Genomic DNA, 22,357 nt, shown 5'->3' with positions numbered 1-22,357 from the left:
TCTTTTTAAAACCTAATTCCAGATATTCCATTTCTCCATGGACATTCTGAATGCTTAAATGGTTGTATATGCATAACACATGTTCTAAGGGATGGCTGTGGCCATTGCCTTATGCTCTTCTCTCTCTTTGCCCTGCCATGTTCAGAAATGAAGATTTTATTAATAATAATGAGGGAATGTTAACAAGTACCATGGTGTTAAAGCAACTACTTTGTAATTACAAGATGAGAAGCTGTTATTAACGACAAGAACAATACAGCAAACCCACCGCAGTCTACTTACTGTTCAATAGCTCTTTTACATGCATTATTTTGACTGACTTACAGAAAGATCTAGGCTTTTACTATCACCATTAAACAGTGAGGAAACTGAGAGTTAGAAGTAGTTTGCTTCTTAGCAAAGTAATGCCTTTAGATTGAATTTTTCCTATATTTGCTTTTCATATTAATACTTTAATAGTTTACTTACTTAGATGTAACAATGTAATAATAGAATTTTTCAGATGTAATCTGTATTTCACATCCTGAGTGAGGATCAGTTGGCAATATACATCTGAATTGAAGTGAATTATGGTCCCGTATATTGAGGTTTCGCCTTCTTTTCCTTCTCCTCCACAACCTCCAGCCTACATCCTTGTCCATTTCACCATGATGGAGACTCCAGCAATGTTTTTCATGAAATGTGAAACATGCCTTCCGAGCTGTGTGAGCAAATTCTGGCTGGACTCTAGTACCTCTGGGAGGAAAGAAAAAGAAATGGCTGTTTGTAAAGTGGTCATTCAAGATAAGTCAGATTGAAGAAACATCCCCAATGTTCCAAAGTAAACAAACCTTGAATTGATATATTTTATTAATATTTAGAAAAGATAAGACAAATTAGTCTAATTTGAAATATGAAGAATGATACAATGGTTCAATGATATTTTAGTTTTTGTAAAAACTTTGCTTAACAAGTCCATGTTAGATCTACTTAATACTCCTTTTCTATTAAGAAAGGCATTAAGAGTAAAATGTTAGAGGAGACCCCTTTGAAAAAGAGACTAATCCCAAAGTGATTGAATCAGAATGTTTCTTTTTTTCTTTTCTTTCTTTCTTTTTTTTTTCTTTTTTCTTTTTTCTTTTTTCTTTTTCTTTTGATTTAGATAGGGTATTACTCTGTCACATAGACTGGAGTGCAGAGGCAGGATATTAGTTCACTACAACGTCTCCCACCCAGGCTCAAGCAATTCTCCCATATCAGTCTCTCGAGTACTTGGGACTACAGGTGTGCGACACCATGCTTGGAGAATTTTTGTGGTTTTGGTAGAGACAGGGTTTTTGCCATGTTGCCTAGGCTGGCCTCGAGCTCCTGGGCTCAAGCAATCTGCCAACATTGGTCCCCCAAAGTTCTGGGATTACAAGTATGAGCCACGGTGCCAGGCCTCTGGTTGTATTCTTATCAAACACCCTAGGACCTTTTCTGGTATCTCACTAACTCGGCTCTCTTAAACTCCCGTTTCATCATTTTCTGTTATTCAGGCATCTACATGGCAGAGGAACTGAAATGTCAGAAAGAAGTATTAATGTTATGTGGTGGCGGTAAAGAGACAAAAGGAGATGTTATCTCAAAGTTGCCTGTGCACTGATTAGTTTTGTCTGTGAGAAACCAATAACTGGAATATGATTGGGTTAGACACAAGGAAATCTGGGGCCAGACTCAACTCTCTTCCTACCTGGCTGTGTGACTTGTGCAGGCAATCTGTCTTTTTAGGCCTCAGTTTCTTCCTCTGTAAAAAGAGAAAGTTCAACGAGATTACCAGTGTGGGTTCTCTAGCACTGATATTTTCTCCCTCAGCATTCAAAGAATCTAATGGCACATCTGGAATTGATTCACAAAAGAAAGGGTAAACATACCGTTTGCCCCACCCGTATAGCCTCAAACTACTATAACTTTTCATAGTCACAGAATATCCCTTCTCAGATGATACCATAAATTCAGAAGATTATACTGGGCTTCTCTGTAACTTTTCTCTAATGGGCAAAAGGAAATTACTCCAATTGAATTTGCATGCTTGCAAACAACCAATCTGTGAAATCAGGGAACTTCATCCAATCTCTTTGTCTTTAAAAAATGTTTCTTAAAGGGCCCATAGTCTACTTATGGCCCTGGCATAATTTGACTAGTTTTTAAGGCAAAGGAAAATTGTTTCTTCCTTTTATCTGTGTAGAGAATACTCTAAATGTAAAGCAAATGTAATCTAGATACATTGTTCAAAATGTTATTCTATTATGTTTTGAAGGGTGCATTTTGATTAAAACTGTGGCAGTTCTGAAAGATGCTGTTTCTTTTGATAATTTTTGGAAGATATATTTTGTTTCAATTTTGAAATAAGTATGTATTCACTGGGAATTGCCAAGAAATGCACAGAGAGACACAAACTTTCCCATGGGTTTTCCATAGACTGTCTATTTGTTGGCCACAATATGAGAGAAGACATGAGTACACACAGAACTAGGAACATGAAAAGCATAACATGATATACATTTCATTGTGCTAACTGAAAAACAGCAGTGACAGCATTAAACCTCTGTACATAGCAGTTGAAAACCATCTGAAGAATAAATGATTGTGACTAGGTGCCGTGGCTCATGCCTGTAATCCCAGCGCTTGGGGAGGCTGAGGTGGGCGGATCACTTGAGGTCAACAGTTTGAGACCAGCCTGGCCAACATGGTGAAACCTCATCTCTACTAAAAATACAAACATTAGCCAGGCGTGGTGGCACACGTCTGTAATCCCAGCTACTCGGGAGGTTGAAGCTCGAGAATTGCATGAAACCGGGAGACAGAAGTTGCAGTAAGCTGAGATTGTGTCACTGTACTCCAGCCTGGGCAACAGAGTGAGTCTCTGTCTCAATAATCATTATCATCATCATCATCATCATCATCACAAATGATTGTTAAAGGATAACTAACAAATATGGAAGAATTTGAGTACATGGAGATTTAAAAATGTTAGAAAATGAGTAAAAGAGTCGTGTTCTGAGAATTCGAAATTTGAAATACATCTTGAGGCTATTGTAAAGAAACTAAAAAAAACCACATTATTAAAAACACAAACAAAAAATCAGGAAATATTACTTTTAAAATTATTCAATAAACTACAACTATCCTCAAAAAGTCAGATAAAGCTGCATTATATTGTTAACGGTAATTTCCTCTGGATTATGGTACTTAAGTGAGTCTTATTTCCTATGTTTCAATTTCTCTAATACTCTAATTTTATTAAAAAAGCAAACATTTTCTATTGTTATCAAAGCAAAAAAGAATCTAGCAAAAAATTTCATAAATTATCCACTTCACTGGCTTTGTAACTTGGATAAAGGACCATTCACTCTGCCTTCTCCAGTGTTGACACCTTGCAGAAGTATAGTACAATGCCAAAGCCAGGTGATCCCATTGGTACAATCCACAGAGCTTTTTCAGATTTCACTTTTTATATGTAGAGTCATTTGCATCCATGTTCAGTGTAGTTGTATCATATGTAGTTTCATGAAAATGTATTAAAAAATGAAACTAAAGAAATTTGTATTTGGGGCAAGTAGAAAACATCCATAGTGCTTTTCTCTAACATTGATTTATTCTACAGGAGTTCTGCTTTCAATAATAATTGAACATCTCAGTTATTCAACTTGTTAAGCTTGTACTGAGGCAGCCAGTATTTGTGGGTTTAAGATCCTGTAAAAAAATAAAAAGGGAAAATTGAGATAAACCTGGTATTCTAGGCAAATTTTTCTCCTTGATATCTGCACTTATATATAAGCGGCATAGGCAGGAATGCTGAGATACTCAAGAGTAAAGCATCTGTTTGGGCCAGGCACAGTGGCTCGTGCCTGTAGTCCCAGCATTTTGGAAGGCCAGCATGGGTGGATTGCTTCAGCTCAGGAGTTCAAGACCAGTCTGGGCATTATGACAAAAATCAATACAAAAAATACAAACATCAGCCAGGCATGATGATGCATACCTGTGGTTCTGTCTACTTGGGAGACTGAGGCAGGAGTATTGTTTGAGCCCAGGAGGTTGAGGCTGTAGTGAACTGTGATCATGCCACTACACTGGCACAGTGAGACCCTGGCTTTTCCTTAAAAAAAAAAAATATTGAAAGAGCCATTGTTTGGAATGAGATAAAATGCTAATTTATACTAGATTCCTATAAGTCTAGAGCACATAGCATAATCTTTTAACCACTTTGAAAGGGTAAAATAACAAATAAAGCTTATTAATAAAGGGTAAAATGAAATAATAAAATGTTAATCCAAAAGAAAGCCAGAAAGTAATGAAAAATAGATGTAAAATAGGTAGAAAAAAGTATTAGATTACAGATTCAAACTCAGATAAATGAACTAATCTCCAATTATAAAACAGAGATTGTGATCCAGTTTCATCTCAATAGTTTTGCTTTTTCATCCTTCTATTGTAGTTTGTCAAATTTGGATTTTTCTTTCTTCCAGATTTTTAAGAGAGTATCCACTCATCTCTTAGCTTTTCCTGGAATTCCTTTGCTTGGTGAAATCTAATCTATGAGACAGAACAGGAAAATGGGAGGAGAACAGCATTTTGCATCTATCTATGACACTTTGGCAGTGAACGTGGAAAAAATCTCTTTACCTCCTTAGGCCTCTATTCCTTCATGTAAAAGATAAATCCACTGGAATTGGTTTTTTCCAAGCCTTTTCTAGGCCTAGGATTCCTTTCATCATGGGCTCTGTACCTATGCCATGGTGCTAAAGTTTGTCACAATCTCTTATATTTTCAGTGCTGTTGAGAGGAATCCCAAAAAACTAAAACTTCAAATGTCATCCCTCTCTGGTCACATATTCTGTACCCACAGTGCCTCAAATACAAAACATAAAAGTAAACTGTGTGGCAGGAATATGGTAGGAAGGTAAGACATACCGCGGTGGAGGGCTTACTGGCTTAGGGTTCAGGAGAACTAGGTTCTGAGCTTGATTCTGCTCTTAGTTAGCCATGTGATATTGAGCAAGTCATGTGATTTCTTAGCTTTGCCAGAGAATTAGAAAAGTATATCGGAAAATAGTTTATATGTCATAAAAAAGAACAAGCACAATAAAAATTAAACTTTTTACTTACAAATGAGTTCAAATTAAAATATATGTAACAGATTAGAAAACTATTTGCATCATATCTAAAGGAGAAAGGATAAAGGTCTGTAAAGTATCCAGAGATATTACAAATCAATAAGAAACAGGAAAATAAACCGATAGAATATTAATAGAGTCTATGAACAGGCATTTTGTTGCTAATTTCAGACAATGTTACATGTAGAAATACTCAATAGGAATTTGTTGTTTATCATTAAGTAAGCATACTCCTGCTCTTAGATATACGTTCAACTCACCTTATGCAATAAAGAAGTCTATTAACTACAGTATTTTGATTCAGGGAACTTCACTCTGATGTTGTATGAAAGCAATGGAAGTCAGACTAAGAGGCATGGATGAACACTGTAGTCACTCTGCAATTTTAGACAATCCGTCGAATCCTACCTCCTTCCCTAGGAGACTGGTGTATAATAATATTTGCTCAATTTTCCTGATCAAATACAATAATAAATAAGAAATTAATTTGTATTTTGCAGACACAAAGTGTTATTATTGTTGAAGTACTTTATAAAGTAAACTCTAAAGAAGTCTACAAATGTGATTGGTGCCAATAAGAAGGAACTAGAGGCAAGAATGTAGTAACTGTTTTCTGATCACCAGTTACTGCGTTCCAATATCCGAACTCTGCCAATGAGATATGCAACATGTCAGAAGGTGGCTGTGGCTGGGCACGGTGGTTCATGCCTGTAATCCCAGCACTTTGGGAGGCCAAGGCGGGTGGATCATGAGGGCAATAGGTTGAGACCGTCCTCGCCAACATGGTGAAACCCCATCTCTACTAAACATACAAACAATTAGCTGGGTGTGGTGGCATGGACTTTAACTACCCAGCTACGCTGCCTGTAGTCCCAGGAGAATCGCTTGAACCAGGGATGTGGAGGTTGCAGTGAGACAAGATAGTGCCACTGCATTCCAGCCTGGCAACAGAGCGAGACTCCATCTCAAACAAACAAATGGTGGCTGTGATGCTTTTCTCCTTTTAATGTTCATATATGCCTGCTCTGTATACCTTATACTCCCCTGGGTGTTCAAGAACTTCAAGTTATACAAATAATCCAAAAACATATTCTTCAAATAAGCAAACTAAAGTAGGCAGAATATATAAAAAGTAAAAGTTTCCTTCATCCTTTCTCATCCGATTTCCCCCTTCTTGGAGAGAAATTTGGAGTGCATCTTTCTAGATCTTTTTTTCCCCCTACATATCTATATAAGTATTTAGGTGTTTTCTTTTCCACAAAAGTAACACAGTTCTCGTGTTCTGCAACTTGCCTTATTGTGCTGGTTAACATAAGAACATGCTTTACAGATCATTTAAGAGAAGTAAATACAACATATTTGATTATTCTTAAATTGTTGCATATTATTCCATAAAATAGATAAATTATTAATGTTATTAAAGATGTTTTGACTAATAGATGGACAATTTGGTTGTTTAAGGTTTGTGTAATTATGTGAGAGTATTTTTGCAAGATAGATTTCTAAGAATGTAATTTATCAAGCAAATATTTATTACCTGTAATTAGATAAATATTGCCAAATTATCTTCCAAAGGCAGAGTTTAGGTTTTCCAAATTGCACTCCCATCAACGAAACATAAAATGTCTTTTTCTCCCACACACTCACAACACTGCACATTCTCAAAATTTAATTTTGGCTCATTTAATGAGAGAAGATAACTCCCTAGTTAATAATGAAGTGAAACAAAATTTTACACATGCTTTCTATATATTCTTGTATTTATTCTTCTGTGAATTGCCTGTTTATATCCTTCATCTGTTTTCTGTTGGATGATTTGTCTGCTTACTGATTTGTTAAAATCTCTTTACAGTTTTGAGTCTTTATTTTTTGTCCTTTATATATGTTGCAAATATTTTTGACCTATTATGTGTGTTTCAATTTATTAGTAATATCATTTGTCATAGAAGTTTAATTTTTTATTCTTTTTGTTCTTTTTTTCTTGTGAATTCTGTTTTCCAGTGTGCTTTTCCAATATTTTTATTGTTTTGTTTTGTATATTAAGGGTTTTTTTTTTGTAATCTGGAATTTATTTGGGGATATGATAGGAATTAAAAGTTTAACTTATTTTTTTCCCAAATTGATAGGAAATTATTTCAAAATGGTTTTTAAACTAATTTAGTGCTTTCCATGATTGTGGAATCTAGCATTTTGCATATTAAATTTCCATTTACACATAATTCTATCTCTGAAACTCTCTATTCTATTTAATTAATTGTGTAAGCTTTTATTATAGTACAGTTTTAATTATGTATCTTTTCTTCTTAAAACTTTGAACACTTATCTTTTTCTAAAATAATTTTAGCCATCTTTTAGATCATTAAAAATTTTTCTCCTCTAATCTATTAATTTTGTAGAATTATAGTAATGGAGTTCCTGATGTTGAACTATCCTTACACTTCTATGAAAATCCTATTTGACTGTTGTTTTCATACATTGCTGGATTAGATTTTCTTACATTGAAGATTTTTTCATTCATGTACCAATTGACATTGACCTCCATTTGGAGTAGATTCTTCCAAATACTTGTTTACACATTTGCACGAATGGCCTTATATTTTAAAATAAAGATTATTATGTTAGATGTTTTTCCATGTTGTTCTATGTTTTAGACACAATTTGGAAAAAGTTTTCCATCTTCCATGCTTTGGAAACAATTAGACAATATAGGAATTATCTGTCCTTTGAAAGTTAGATATCTTTAGCCATTATGTTGCCCGAGCTAACTCTAATTTTAGAGATAGATTTTTATTTTGATAGCGATTATTACATTTTAGGTGGCTATACTTAAACATAATTGCTTGGTTTTGAATTTTCTCATTTTTCGTATATAAACGCTGCTTAAGGTTTTCTGGTTTCATTGCTTTACTAGCCAGTACATCTCCTGTAAATACCTTACTGTGATCTTACCACTTCTCCATCAATTATGTCACACAAAATAACTCAATATAGGAATCATACTTTGAAACAAACACTAAGCCTTTAGTCTTCATTTTCTCAGTATCAGTTTTATTATCATTATTTGGTTTACTACTACTATGTTTTCAGCAAAAAATGGATTGTTTTTTACTCTCCTTCTCCCAAAATGTCACTGAAGATCACTTTAACTTTAATATATGAAGGTTAAAAATGTGAATATTACTTCCCTAATTTAGCTAATAATGATTGACCATAAATTTAAAAATAAGCTTGATTCAAAATTCAAGTGGTTACAAAATAACAAATTATAAAAGTAACGACGTGCTTTGTTCCGCAAATTTTTATATGCTTTTGGCATTCAGTTAACTAACAAAATGCCAGGTGTTGTCACATGTCATACCACATGTAATTCATCATGGAATTTCAACAACCGAGCTAGTTTATATACTGTTCAAGGAGATTTACTGCCTGATCACAGTCTTGGATGTAGCAGCAAAGTCAAACTGGTTCTAAATACTTACTTTTACTTTCTGAATTTGTTGTGGTGCAGTAATAATGTATTTTTAGACTGGCACCAGAATGGGGGCCAGTGTTGTGCCATACTGTTGTAGGTCACCCATTTAAGTGGTAGAATCAAGATTCCAACCAAGGACTGTGCACTGTTCTCTTGCTTTCTCAGTGGGGTGCTTTTGGCCTCCTTGGAATCCTACTCTGCCATGATCAGCTGTTTTGCCAGCTCCTTCCATGTACATAGGCTTGAAACCAGACCCTCTGTAAAAGGTTCAGTCTTGTTAAGCCCTTCTCCCTGGAGGTCATCAGATCTCCATAGGTGAACATTTGGAGACTTAACTTGTTTTCTAGACCATTATTAGCTGCTGGCAAACACTTATTTACCTTTCTTTGAATCTAAAGCCAAAGACAATCTCCATCTACTACTTGCTTAAACTGGGTTCTAGTCCTTCAACTCACCAGGAGATGTCAGGGATTCTAGCAGAGAGAGAAAGTATTACTAGTGATGTTTAACTGTCCCAGTTGTTATCAACTTTCTTTTCCTTATTTTTTTATTTTTTATTTTTATTTTTTGAGGTACAGTCTTGCTCTGCTGTTCAGGCTTGAGTGCAGTGGTGCAATCATAGCTCACTGTAGCCTTGACCTCCTGGGCTCAAGTGATCCTCCTGTCTCAGCCTCTTGAGTAGCTAGGACTACAGTCATGCACTACTATGCTTGGCTAATTTTAAACACATTATTAGGGAGGCAGGATCTCAGTATGTTTGCCCAGGCTGGTCTTGGACTCATGGTCTCAAGTGATCCTCCTGCCTCAGTCTCCCAAAGTGCTGAGAGTATGGGCATGAGCCACCATGCCTGGCCCATATCGATTTCTTGCTAATAGAACTATGAAAATTATCAGGCGTTCTTCTCTCTATTCAGCATCCATCTACAGCTCCTTAGTCCCACCTTCTCATAATTCTTCCCTTCCCTTCTTACATAGACTATTAGAAACTACCACCATTTTGCAAATTGTTTTTTTTTTAAAGCAGATTCCCTGCAAATAACTATAATTAAAAATTCAAAATTTTGATTAGGCTTCATGTTTGGTAGGAACTGTTTATTTTTCCTCTCACAATATCTAATAAATATTTTATCTAATAAAACTCCAAAGATATATTTAGGATAAAGAATGAAATGCTGCTGACCAAATTAGAGTCCTTCAGATTATTTAATTGAGACTGGCTTATTTCAAAGCAGTGGCCATCAGGAGGAAGAGGCTGTAGATAAATATTGAATTACTTAAAAAATAATTGAGCTCCTCATCCTCCCCTTTTTTAATCACAAAAGTAATGAATATTCCTGACAAAGTATAATATATTTTACTAAGAAGTAAAAGGGAAATAAGTTTCATCATCCTAAAGCTACCACGCAGAGAAAATAATTTACTATATAAACTGCCAGAAATTTTATGCAAGTTTATACCTATAAATATATTGAAAAAAGTGTCCATTTCATCTGTGTATATATTTGTATCCTGAATTTTTTACTCACTGTTATGAACATATCAGTAAATAAAGGTCTGCCTCAAAGTGGTCAGATGCTATTCCATTATATGAGAGATTACAGTTTACATAGTCATACATCTATTATTGGATATTTATATTGTTTCTAATTTTTCACTACTTTAAACACACTGTAACAAAAATAATTGAAGCATTTTAAAAAAATATTTGGTGCTAATTATATAATGCATCTCTGGGAAAGGAGAATACACTCAAGCTATTAAGAACTCCCGCTGTAATGGCAGGATTTGATGACAACATATCTCACAGGAAGTTCTCTGCTCCCAGACATGGGCCCCTGGGCTTCCTGCCTGGGTAGCACAGCAGCAAGCATCATGGGAAGGTGAAGAGCTTCTCTAGGGATTACCCTTCCAAGTCAGTCCACCTTATAGCGTTCTTGGTTTACAAGGCTGGCATGACCTACATTGTGTGGGAAGTCTGTAGGCCAGGATCCAAGGTGAACAAGAGGTAAGTAGAAGCTGAGCCATTGTGAAGATGCCAGCCATGGTGGTGGTAGGCATTGTGGGCTATGTGGAAACTCATTGAGGCCTCCACGCCTTCAAGACCACCTTTGCTGTGCACATCCATGATTAGTGCAAGAGGTACTTCTATAAGAACTGGCATAAATCTAAGGAGAAGGCCTTTACCAAGTACTGCAAGAAATGGCAGGATGAGGATGGTGAAAAGCAGCCAGACAGGAACTTCAGCAGCATGAAAAAGTGCGGCCAAGTCATCTACATCATAGCTCGCACCCAGATGTGTCTGCTTCCTCCACTCCATAAGGCACCGGATGGAGATGCAGATGAATGGAAGCACTGTGGCTGCGACATGAGACTAGCCCAAGAGTCTAGAGCAGCAAGTGCCTGTGAACCAAGTGTTTGGACAGTATGTGATGATCAATGTCACTGGGGTGACCAAGGGCAAAGCCTGCAAAGGGGTCACCAGTCATTGGCACAACAGCAAGCTGCCCTGCAAGACCCACTGAGGGCTGCACAAGGTTGCCTGTGCTGGGGCATGACGTCCTGTCCATGTTATCTTCTCTGTAGTCTGCACTGGGCAGAAAGGCTACTACCACTGTATGGAGATCAAGAATACCTAGAAGATCATCCAGAGCTTCCTTATCAAGGATGGCAAACTGATGAAGAACAATGCATCCACTGATTATGATCTGTCTGACAAGAGCCTCAGTCCTCTGGGTGACTTTGTCTACCATAGTGAAGTGACCAATGACTTTGTCATGCTGAAAGGCTGTGTGGTGGGAAGCAAGAAGTGAGTGCTCATTCTCTGCAAGTCTTTGCTGGTACAGAGCAAATAGTGGGCTCTGGAGAACACTAACACCACCTCCAAGTTGGCCATGGTGGCTTCCAGACCCTGGAGGAGAAGAAAGCTTTCATGGGGTCACTCATGAAAGATGGAACAGCAGAGGAGAAGGATCTTAAAGTCAGGAACAGATGGTGCAGCCAGTAGGTTCTCAACAGAAGCTGTTTTTTCACTGAGAAACAAAAATACTCTGAAGCATAATGTTGGTTGATGTCAGTCATTTTACTTTGTGCTTTATAACTTTCATTTTATAAGACAAAACATAAAACATAAAAATACTCTAAAATTATAAGAAACCACTCCCTATATCTAGAACTGCAGTATGCTTTGAAAGGTGGGAAAACCCAGGCCCCGGCTGCTCATACCCCTGATTCTCCACCCTGCATTCTCTTATGCTATCTAGTCATGTGGCCTTAATTTTTGTCAATTTTTTCTCCTTAAAAACTAAGAGATAAAAATTCAAAGCAGAGATTTTATATACAGCCACCTTGTTTTATTGCAGTTCACTTTGTTATACTTTACAGATATTGCATTTTTTACAAATTGAAGTTTGTGGTAACCCTGTGTCCAGCAAGCCTGCTGGTGCCATTTTGCCAACAGTATGAGCTCACTTCATATCTCCGTGTCGTATCTGGATGAGCCTTGCAGTATTTCAAATTTATTATCATTATATCTGTTATGGTGATCTGTGTTGTTACTACTATAATTCTTTTGGGGTACCACAAACCACACCCATATAAGCTGATGAATTTAATTGATAAATGTGTCTGTTCTGACTGCTCCACTGACTGGCAGCTCCCCATCTTTCTCGCTCTCCCTGGGTTTTCATATTTCCAATGACATAAAATATTGAAATTAGGCCAATTAATAGCCCAACAATGGTCCCAAAGTATTCAAATGAAAGGGAGATTCACATCTCTCACACTTTAAATCAAAAGTGAAAAATGCTCAAGCTTAGTGAGGAAGACATGTTGAAAGCTGAGACAGGCAGAAAGCTAGGGCTTTTGTGCCAAAAAGTTGGCCGAATGGTTAAGGCTAAGGAAAAATTCTTGAAGGAAATTAAAAACACTACTGAACACGTGGATAATAAGAAAGCAAACAGTTTGACTGCTGATATGGGGAGAGTTTTAGTGACCTGGGTAGAAGATCAAACCAGCCACAACATTCCCTTAAACCAAAGCCTAATCCAGAGCAAGGCCCTAACTCTCCTCGCCTCTGTGAAGGTCAAGAGAAGTGAGGAAGCCGCAGAGGAAAAGTCTGAAGCTAACAGAGGTTGGTGCTTGAGGTTTAAGGAAAAGCCACCTCCATAACATGAAAGTACAAAGTGAAGCAGCAACTGCTGATGTAGAAACTGCAGCAAGTTGTCTGGAAGACCCAGCTAAGATCACCAATAAAGGGGGCTACACTAAACAACAGATTTTCAAATGTATATGAAGCAGCCTTCTCTTACAAGAAGATGAAATAGACTTTCATACTAGAGAGGAGAAGTCAATGCCTACCTTCAAGGGACAGGCTAACTTTCTTTTTAGGGGCTCAGTACAACTGGTGACATCAAGTTGAAGCCAGTGCTCATTTACTATCCCAAAAATCCTAAGGCCCTTAATTATTCTGCTAAGTCTACTCTGCCTGTGCTCTATAAACGGAACTACAAAGCTTAGATGACAGCACATCTGTTTACAGGATGGTTTACTGCGTAGTTTAAGCCCACTGTTGAGATCTACTGCCTAAAGAAAAGATTCCTTTTAAAATATGACTGCTCACTGACAATGCACTGCAGTCAGCCAGAACTCTGATGGAGATGTATGCAGAGATTAATGGTTTCATGCCTGCTAACGCAACATTCATTCTGCAGCCAATGGGCAAGGAATGATGTCAACTTTCAAGTCTCATAATTTAAGAAATGTGATTTTCAAGGCTACAGCTGTCATGGATAGTGGTTCCTGTAATGCAGGCATCCCCAAACTTTTTACACAGGGAGCCAGTTCACTGTCTCTCAGACCATTGGAGGGCTGCCACATACTGTGCTCCTCTCACTGACCACCAATGAAAGAGGTGCCCCTTCCTGAAGTGCGGCGGGGGGCCGGATAAATGGCCTCAGGGAGCCGCACGTGGACCCCGGGCCGTAGTTTGGGGACGCCTGCTCTAATGGATCCGGGTAAACTAAGTGGATAACCTTCTAGAGGGACTTCACCATTCTGGATGCCATTAAGAAGAATGCTGATTCATGGGAAGAGATCGAATATCAACACTAACAGGAGTTTGGAAGAAGTTTATGCCAATCTTTATGGACAATTTTGAGGAGTTCACCACTTCAGTAGAGGAAGTAACTGCAGACGTGGTGGAAAGAGCAAGATAACCAGAATTAGAAGTGTAGCCTGAAGATGTTACTGAATTTATATAACCTCATGGTAAAATCTTAACAGATGAGGAGTTGCTTATGGATAAGCAAAAAAAGTGGTTTCTTGAGATGATATCTTCTCCTCACGAAGGTGCTGTGAACATTGTTGAAATGACAGCAAAGAATTTAGGATTTTTAAAATATATGTATAACTTTATTGCATTTTAGGTTCTGGGGTACATGTAAAGAACATGCAGGATTATTGCATAGGTACATATGTGGCAATGTGGTTTGCTACCTCCATCCCCATCACCTATATCTGGCATTTCTCCCCATGTTATCCCTCCCCAACTCCCTACCCCCCACTGTCCCTTCTCTAGTCCCCCCCACAGACCTCAGTGTGTGATACTCCCCTCCCTGTGTCCATGTGTTCTCATTGTTCAACACCTGCCTATGAGTGAGAACATGAAGTGTTTGATTTTCTGTTTTTGTGCCAGTTTGCTGAGAATGATGGTTTCCAGATTCATCCATGTCCCTACAAAGGACACAAATCCATTGTTTTTTATGGCTACATAGTATTCCATGGTGTATATGTGCTACATTTTCCCTGTCCAGTCTATCATCGATGGGCGTTTGGGTTGGTTCCAAGTCTTTGCTATTATAAACAGTGCTGCAATGAACATACATGTGCATGTGTCTTTATAATAGAATGATTTATAACCCTTTGGATATATATCCAGTAATGGGATTGCTGGGTCAAATGGAATTTCTATTTCTAGGTCCTTGAGAAATCAGCACACTGTCTTCCACAATGGTTGACCTAATTTATACTCCCATCAACAGTGTAAAAGTGTTTCTATTTCTACACATCCTCTCCAGCATCTCTTGTCTCCAGATTTTTTTAATGATCGCCATTCTAACTGGTGTGAGATGGTATCTCATTGTAGTTTTGATCTGCATTTCTCTAATGACCAGTGATGATGAACTTTTTTTTCATGTTTGTTGGCCTCATATATGTCTTCTTTTGAAAAGTGTCTGTTCATATCCTTTGCCCACTTTTGAAGGGGGTTGTTTGTTTTTTTCTTGTAAATCTGTTTTAGTTCTTTGTAGATTCTGGGTATCAGCCTTTCATCAGATATGTTGCTTGGAAAAATTTTTTCCCTTCTGTTGGTTGCCAGTTCACTCCAATGATTGTTTCTTTTGCTGTACAGAAGCTCTGGAGTTTAATTAGATCCCATTTGTCTATTTTGGCTTTCGTTGCTAATGCTTTTCGTGTTTTAATCATGAAGTCCTTGCCTATGCCTATGTCCTGAATGGTTTTGCCTAGGTTTTCTTCCAAGGTTTTTATGGTGTTAGGTTTTATGTTTAAGTCTTTAATCCATCTGGCATTAATTTTAGTGTAAGGTGTCAGGAAGGGGTCCAGTTTCTGTTTTCTGTGCATGGCTAGCCAGTTTTCCCAATACCATTTATCAAACAGGGAATTCTTTCCCCATTGCTTACTTTTGTGAGGTTTGTCAAAGATAAGATGGTTGTAGATGTGTGGGTTGCCTCCAAGGCCTCTGTTCTGTTCCATTGGTCTATATGTCTGTTTTGGTACCAGTACCATGCTGTTTTGATTACTGTAGCCTTGTAGGATAGTTTGAAGTCTGGTAGCATGATGCCTTCAGCTTTGTTCTTTTTGCTTAGAATTGACTTGGCTATGTGGGCTCTCTTTTTGTTCCATATGAAGTTTAAGGTGTTTTTTTCCCAGTTCTGTGAAGAAGGTCATTGGTAGCTTGATAGGGATAGCACTGAATCTATAAATTACTTTGGGCAGTATGGCCGTTTTCACAGTATCGATTCTTCTTAACCTTGAGCATGGAATGTTTCTCCATCTGTTTGTGTCCTCTCTTATTTCGTCGAGTAGTGGTTTGTAGCTCTCCTTGAAGAGATCCTTTACATCCTTTGTTAGTTGTATTCCTAGGTATTTTATTCTCTTTGTAGCAATTGTGAATGGCAGTTCATTCTTGTATTGGCTCCCTTTAAATCTGTTATTGGTGTATAGGAATGCTTGTGGTGTTTGCACATTGATTTTGTATCCTGAGACTTTGCTGAAGTTGCTTATCAGTTTCAGGAGATTTTGGACAGAGATGATGGGGTCTTCTAAATATACAATCATGTCGTCTGCAAATAGAGACAATTTGACTTTCGCCTTTCCTAATTGAATATCCTTTATTTCTTTTTCTTGCCTGATTGCTCTGGCTAGAACTTCCAAATCTATATTGAACAGGAGTGGTGAGAGAGAGCATCCTTGTCTAGTGCCAGATTTCAAAGGGAATGCTTCCAGTTTTGGCCCATTCAGTATTATATTGACTGTGGGTTTGTCATAAATAGCTTTTATTATTTTAAGATACATTCCATTGATACCTAGTTATTGAGAGTTTTTAGCATCAAGGGCTGAATTTTGTCAAAGGCCTTCTCTGCATCTATTGAGATAATCATGTAGTTTTTGTCTTTGGTTCTGTTTATGTGGCAATTACGTTTATAGACTTGTATATGTTGAACCAGCCTTGCATCCCCGGGATGAAGCGTACTTGATCATGGTGGATAAGCTTTTTGATGTGCTGTTGCAATTGGTTTGCCAGTATTTTATTGAAGATTTTTGCATCTATGTTCATCATGGATATTGACCTGAAGTTTTCTTGTTGAGTCTCTGCTGGGTTTTGGTACCAGGATTATGTTGATCTCATAAAATGATCTGAGGCAGGTTCCCTCTTTTTGTACTGTTTGGAATAGTTTCAGAAGGAGTGGTACCAGCTCCTCTTTGTATGTCTGGAAGAATTCCGCTGTGAATCTGTCTTGACCTGGGCTTTGTTTGTTGGTAAGCTATTAATTGCTGCCTCAACTTCAGCCCTTAGTATTGGTCTATTCAGGGTTTCGGCTTCTTCCTGGTTTAGACTTGGGAGGGTGGAAGTGTCCAGAAATTTATCCATTTCTTCCAGGTTTACTGGTTTATGTGCATAGAGTTGTTTGTAGTAATCTCTGATGGTGGTTTTTATTTCTGTGCAACCTGTGGTGATATTCCCTTTACCGTTTCTTATTGTATCTATTTGATTCTTTCCCCTTTTCTTTTTTAATAATCTGGCTAGTGGTTTGTCTATTTTGTTGATCTTTTCAAAAAAACCAGCTCCTAGATTTATAGATTTTTTTGAACGGCTTTTTATGCCTCTATCTCCTTCAGTTGTGCTCTGATCTTAGTTATTTTTTGTCTTCTGCTAGCTTTTGAGTTTTTTTAATCTTGCTCCTGTAGCTCTTTCAATTTTGATGATAGGGTGTCCATTTTAGATCTCTCCTTGCTTCTCATGTGGACATTTATTGCTATAAATTTCCCTCTAGAGGCTGCTTTAAATGTGTCCCAGAGATTCTGGTATGTTGTGTCTTTGTTCTTGTTGGTTTTGAAGAACATCTTTATTTCTGCCTTCATTTCATTATTTATCCAGTCAACATTTAGGAGCCAGTTGTTCAGTTTCCATGAAGTTGTGCAGTTCTGAGTTAGTTTCTGAATTCTGAGTTCTAATTTGATTGCACTGTGGTCTGAGAGACTGTTTGTTATGATTTCTGTTCTTTTCCATTTGCTGAGGAGTGATTTACTTCCAATTATGTGATCAGTTTTAGAATAGGTGTGATATGCTGCTGAGAGGAATGTATTTCTGTGGATTTGGGGTGTAGAGTTCTGTAAATGTCTACTAGGTTTACTTGGTCCAGGTCTGAGTTCAAGTCCCGGATAGCCTTGTTAATTTTCTGTCTCGTTGATCTGTCTAATATTGACAGTGGAGTGTTAAAGTCTCCCACTGTTATTGCTTGGGAGTCTCTATTTGTACATCTTTAAGAACTTGCTTTATGTATGTGCGTGCTCCTGTATTGGGTGCATATCTATTTAGGATAGTTAGCTCTTCTTCTTGCATTGATCCTTTTACCATTATGTAATGCCCTTCTTTGTCTCTTTTGATCTTTGTTGATTTAAAGTTTATTTTATCAGAGAATAGGATTGCAACTCCTGCTTTATTTTGCTCTCCATTTGCTTGGTAAATCTTCCTCCATCCCTTTATTTTGAGCCTATGTATATCCTTGCATGTGAGATGGGTTTCCTGGATATAGCACACTGATGGGTTTTGACATTTTATCCAATTTGCCAGTCTGTGTGTTTGGATTGGGGCATTTAGCCCATTTACATTTAGGGTTAATATTGTTATGTGTGAATTTGATCCTGCCATTTTGATGCTAGCTGGTTGTTTTGCCCATTAGTTGATGCAGTTTCTTCATTTTGTCGATGGTCTTTACCATTTGGTACATTTTTGAAGTGGCTGGTATTGGTTGTTCCTTTCTATGTTTAGTGCTTCTTTCAGGAGCTCTTGTAAAGCAGGCCTGGTGGTGATTAAATCTCTGAGCAATTGCTTGTTCGTAAAGGATTTTATTTCTCCTTTGCTTAGAAGCTTAGTTTGGCTAGATATGAAATCCTAGGTTGAAAGTTCTTTTCTTTAAGGATGTTGCATATAGACCCCCACTCTATTCTGGCTTGTAGGGTTTCTGCTGAGAGAGCCACTGTGAGTCTAATGGGCTTTCGTTTGTGGGTAACTGGCCCTTTCTCTCTGGCTGCCCTTAGCATTTTTTCCTCCATTTCAACCCTGGTGAATCTGACAATTATGTGCCTTGGGGTTGCTTTTCTTGAGGAATATCTTTGTCATGTTCTCTGTATTTCCTGGACATGAATGTTGACCTTCCTTGCTAGGTTGGGGAAGTTCTCCTGGATAATATTCTGAAGAGTGTTTTCCATCTTGGATTCATTCTCTTCGTCACATTCAGGTACACCTATCAAATGTCGATTAGGTCTTTTCACATATTCCCATATTTCTTGGAGGCTTTGTTTATTTCTTTTTACTCTTTTTTTCTCTAATCTTGCCTTCTTGATTTATTTCCTTGATTTGGTCTTCAATCTCTGATATCCCTTCTTCTGCTTGGTCGATTTGGCTATTGAAATTTGTGTATGCTTCATGACATTCTTGTGTTGTGTTTTTCAGCTCCATCAGTTCATTTATATTCCTATTTAAGCTGTTTATTCTCATTGGCATTTTGTCAAACCTTTTTCCAAGGTACTTAGTTTCTTTGCATTGGGTTAGAATATGATCTTGTAACTCAGAGAAGTTTGTTATTACCCACCTTCTGAAGCCTGTTTCTATCAATTCATCAGACTCATTCTCCATGCAGCTTTGTTCCCTTGCTGATGAGGAGTTCTGATCCCTTGGAGAGGAGTGGCGTTCTGGTTTTTGGTATTTTCATCCTTTTTTGCACTGGTTTCTTCCTATCTTTGTGGATTTATTTACCTGTGGTCTTTGTGGTTGGTGACTTTCATGTGGGGTGTCTGAGTGGACATCGTTTTTGTTGTTGATGAAGTTATTTCTTTCTGTTTCTTAGTTTTCATTCTAACAGTCAGGTCCCCTGCTGTAGGACTGCTGGAGGTCCACTCCATACCGTTCTTGCCTGGGAATCACCTGCAGTGGCTGCAGAACAGTAAGGGTTGCTGCCAGTTTTTTCTTCTGTTATCTTCATCCCAGAAGGATACCCACCACTTGTCAGCCTGCGCTCTCCTTTATGAGGTGTCTCTTTGGTTATATGGGGGTCGGGGTGCTGCTTGAGGAGATAGTCTGTCCCTTATAGGAGCTCAAGTGCTGAGCTGTGAGCTCCATTGTTCTGTTTAGAGCTGCTGGGCAGGTACATTTAAGTCTGCTGCAGTGGAACTCATAACCACCTTTTTTTCCCAGGTACTCTGTCCTGGGAAGGTGGGGCTTTATTTATTAGTTCCTGTCATTCTGCTGCCTTTTTTCAGAGATGCCCTGCCCAGCAAGGAGGTAGCCTACTGCCAGCAGAGGTGTTGCTGAGCTGCCGTGGGCTCTGCCCAGCTGCTGTGTGAACTTCCTTGCAGTTTTATTTATTGGGGTATAGTTAGAACTGCTGTGGTAATGGTGGTCTGCCTCAGTAATGGTGGATTGCCTCAGTAATGGTGGATTGCCTTGGAAATGGCAGACTGCCTCAGTAATGGCGGACTGCCTTAGTAGTGGTGGACTGCCTGGTAATGGCACACACCCTTCCCCCGACAGAGCTGGACCATCCCAGGTCCAGCTGTGCTTGCTGTGAAACTCTCAATCCAGAGCATTTCAGATTTCTGGTCTTTGTGGGATTGGGACAAGCTAAGCCAGATCACTTGGCTCCCTGTTTCAGCTCCTTTTTTTTAGTTGAACAGGTGACTCTGTCTCCCAGGCATTTCAGTCACCAGTTGAAATGGCAGCCAGATTTGTGTGAGTTTTTGTGCAGAGACCCGGTGCTCTGGCAGAAACAGCCACACTGGAGACTTGTGGTGCTTTTCCACCTGGGAATCTCCTGGTCTGTGGGCAGTAAAAATTCATTTGGGAATGTGGTGATTACCCACCCTCTGTGTTTTTGCTGGGAGCTGTACTCCAGAGCTGTTCCTATTCAGCCATCTTGGATCCTCTATAAGTAGTTTATAATTGGAATTTAGTATATTACATAAACTTAGTTGATAAAGTAGTGGCAGAGTTTGAGAAGATTGACTCCAGTTTTGAAAGAAGTTTTATTGTGGGTAAAATACTCTCAAACACATAGCATGCTACAGAGAATCTTTCATGAAAAGAAGAGTCAATTGATGTAGCAAACTTCCCTGATGTCTTATTTTAAGAAAATGATCTGGCCATCCCAACCTTCAGCAACCACCACACTGATGAGTCAGCAGCCTTCCACATAGAAGTAAGACCCTTCACTCTTAGCAAGCCTATAACTTGCTGAAGGCGCATATGATCATTAACATTATTTATCAATGAAGTATTTTTAAATTAAGCTATGCACATTACTTTTATTTGGACATAATGTCATTGCATACTTAATATACAATATAGTGTAAACATAAGTTTTCTATGTACTGGGAAACCAAAACATTTGTGTGACTTGCTTTATTGTGATATTTGCTTCCTTGCAGTGGTATGAAACCAAACCTGAAAAATCTCCAAGATATGCCTATACTCAGAGCAACTGAACAAATAAACAATTGGTTGTGCAATTTTGTGAGGATGCTAATACGAATAATTGGACAAGAAGCTAGTATTTATTATTTCCTCTGTGTCAGCTTTTAAATATTCATTATTTGACTCAATCTTTACAATACCTCTGCAAAGCTGGTGTCCCAGATGAGAAAATTGAGTTCTGGGGAAATCATGTGATTTAACCAAGATGAAACCTAGTAAGTGATAGAGACAGATTGGAACCCAGGGTTTTGTGGCTTCAATACACCTCCTTCCTGTGGATTAGCACAGCACCTAATCTCAGAGAGTTCACAAAACGGCCACATAATGAAGTTATGGCTGACTGTGATTCATACTTGTAACTTGCCTGTTTACTTTTCTCTGATTTGAGGGGGAAACCCAGGTAGTTCTTTCCCACAAGGAAATGCTATTCTCAAGCAGATTGAAATGGAAATAATTATAATGAGAATATGTTTGTGTAGACAATACCTGCATGGTGTAACAAATAATATATCCCTGGGAGATAGGCACTTTCAAGAATCATAAAAGCAATCTTAAAAATTCGCCAAATACATATGGTCACCACTTATTTAATGATAATAATAATAATAATAGTTTTAAAATCTACCATCACCACAAATAAGAATAATTTACTCACCTCCTTTTAAGGTTGGAAAGGAGTAAGGATCAGATGAGGTTTGGAAATAATCAGCAAGCCTAGGTTGTTTTAAAAGGGTCAGTTCATTTTAATAAGTTGGGAAACACCTTTAGTACATGATGTATTTTTTTTCTTTTTCTCTCTCTCCTCTCCTTTAAAAAAAAAAAATGGAGTCTCACTCTGTTGCCCACCCTGGAGTGTAGTGGCATGGTGTTGGCTCACTGCAACCTCCACCTCCTGAGTTCAAGCAATTTTTCTGCCTCAGCCTGTCAAGTAGTTGGAATTACAGGCACCTGCCACCATGTCTAGTGAATTTTGGTATTTTTAGTAAAGATGGAGTTTCACTATGTTGGCCAGACTGGTTTCAAACTCCTCACCTCAAGTAATGTGCATACCTCAGCTTCCCAGAGTACTGAGGTTACAGGTGTGAGCCACTGTGCCTGGCCCATGATGGTATTTTCATTTCAGCAACCATACATGAGCAAATATACATATGTGTATATATATATATATATATATATATATATATACATATATATATATTTCTTTTTATATTAAAATCTATATACACTTAAAGCAAGACCCTTAGTTAAGATCCTCCTGGTTGGATTTGTTGCACAGGCAGCCAGAGAGGGTTCCTGCTGAGTCCTCCTGGAAGGAGAGTGTCTTAGGAGTCTTTCCTTCACGTCTCTGTTTCTTCATCTCTTTGGACCTTCCTGCTTGAAAGAAATGACAATGCTTAGCTTGAAGAAGAGATGCCTTTTAAATAAGGTATTAGCTAGTTCAAGTTCTGTTTGAAATGCAACACATGAAAAAACAAATAGGAA

The 22,357-nt window shown here is 38.0% G+C and overlaps 1 pseudogene; it reads left to right on the top strand.

The window, feature by feature from the left end:
* The first annotated feature begins 10,409 nt into the window (after positions 1 to 10,409).
* On the top strand, positions 10,410 to 11,611 carry LOC101044179 (large ribosomal subunit protein uL3-like; annotated as a pseudogene).
* The last annotated feature ends 10,746 nt before the right edge of the window (positions 11,612 to 22,357 follow it).

The sequence above is a fragment of the Saimiri boliviensis genome, chromosome 2 (assembly GCF_048565385.1).
Source record: "Saimiri boliviensis isolate mSaiBol1 chromosome 2, mSaiBol1.pri, whole genome shotgun sequence".
In the NCBI taxonomy this organism is placed as follows: Eukaryota; Metazoa; Chordata; class Mammalia; order Primates; family Cebidae; genus Saimiri; species Saimiri boliviensis.
The sequence above is the reverse complement of the archived record's forward strand: the minus strand, read 5'-3'. Positions and strand labels throughout refer to the sequence as shown.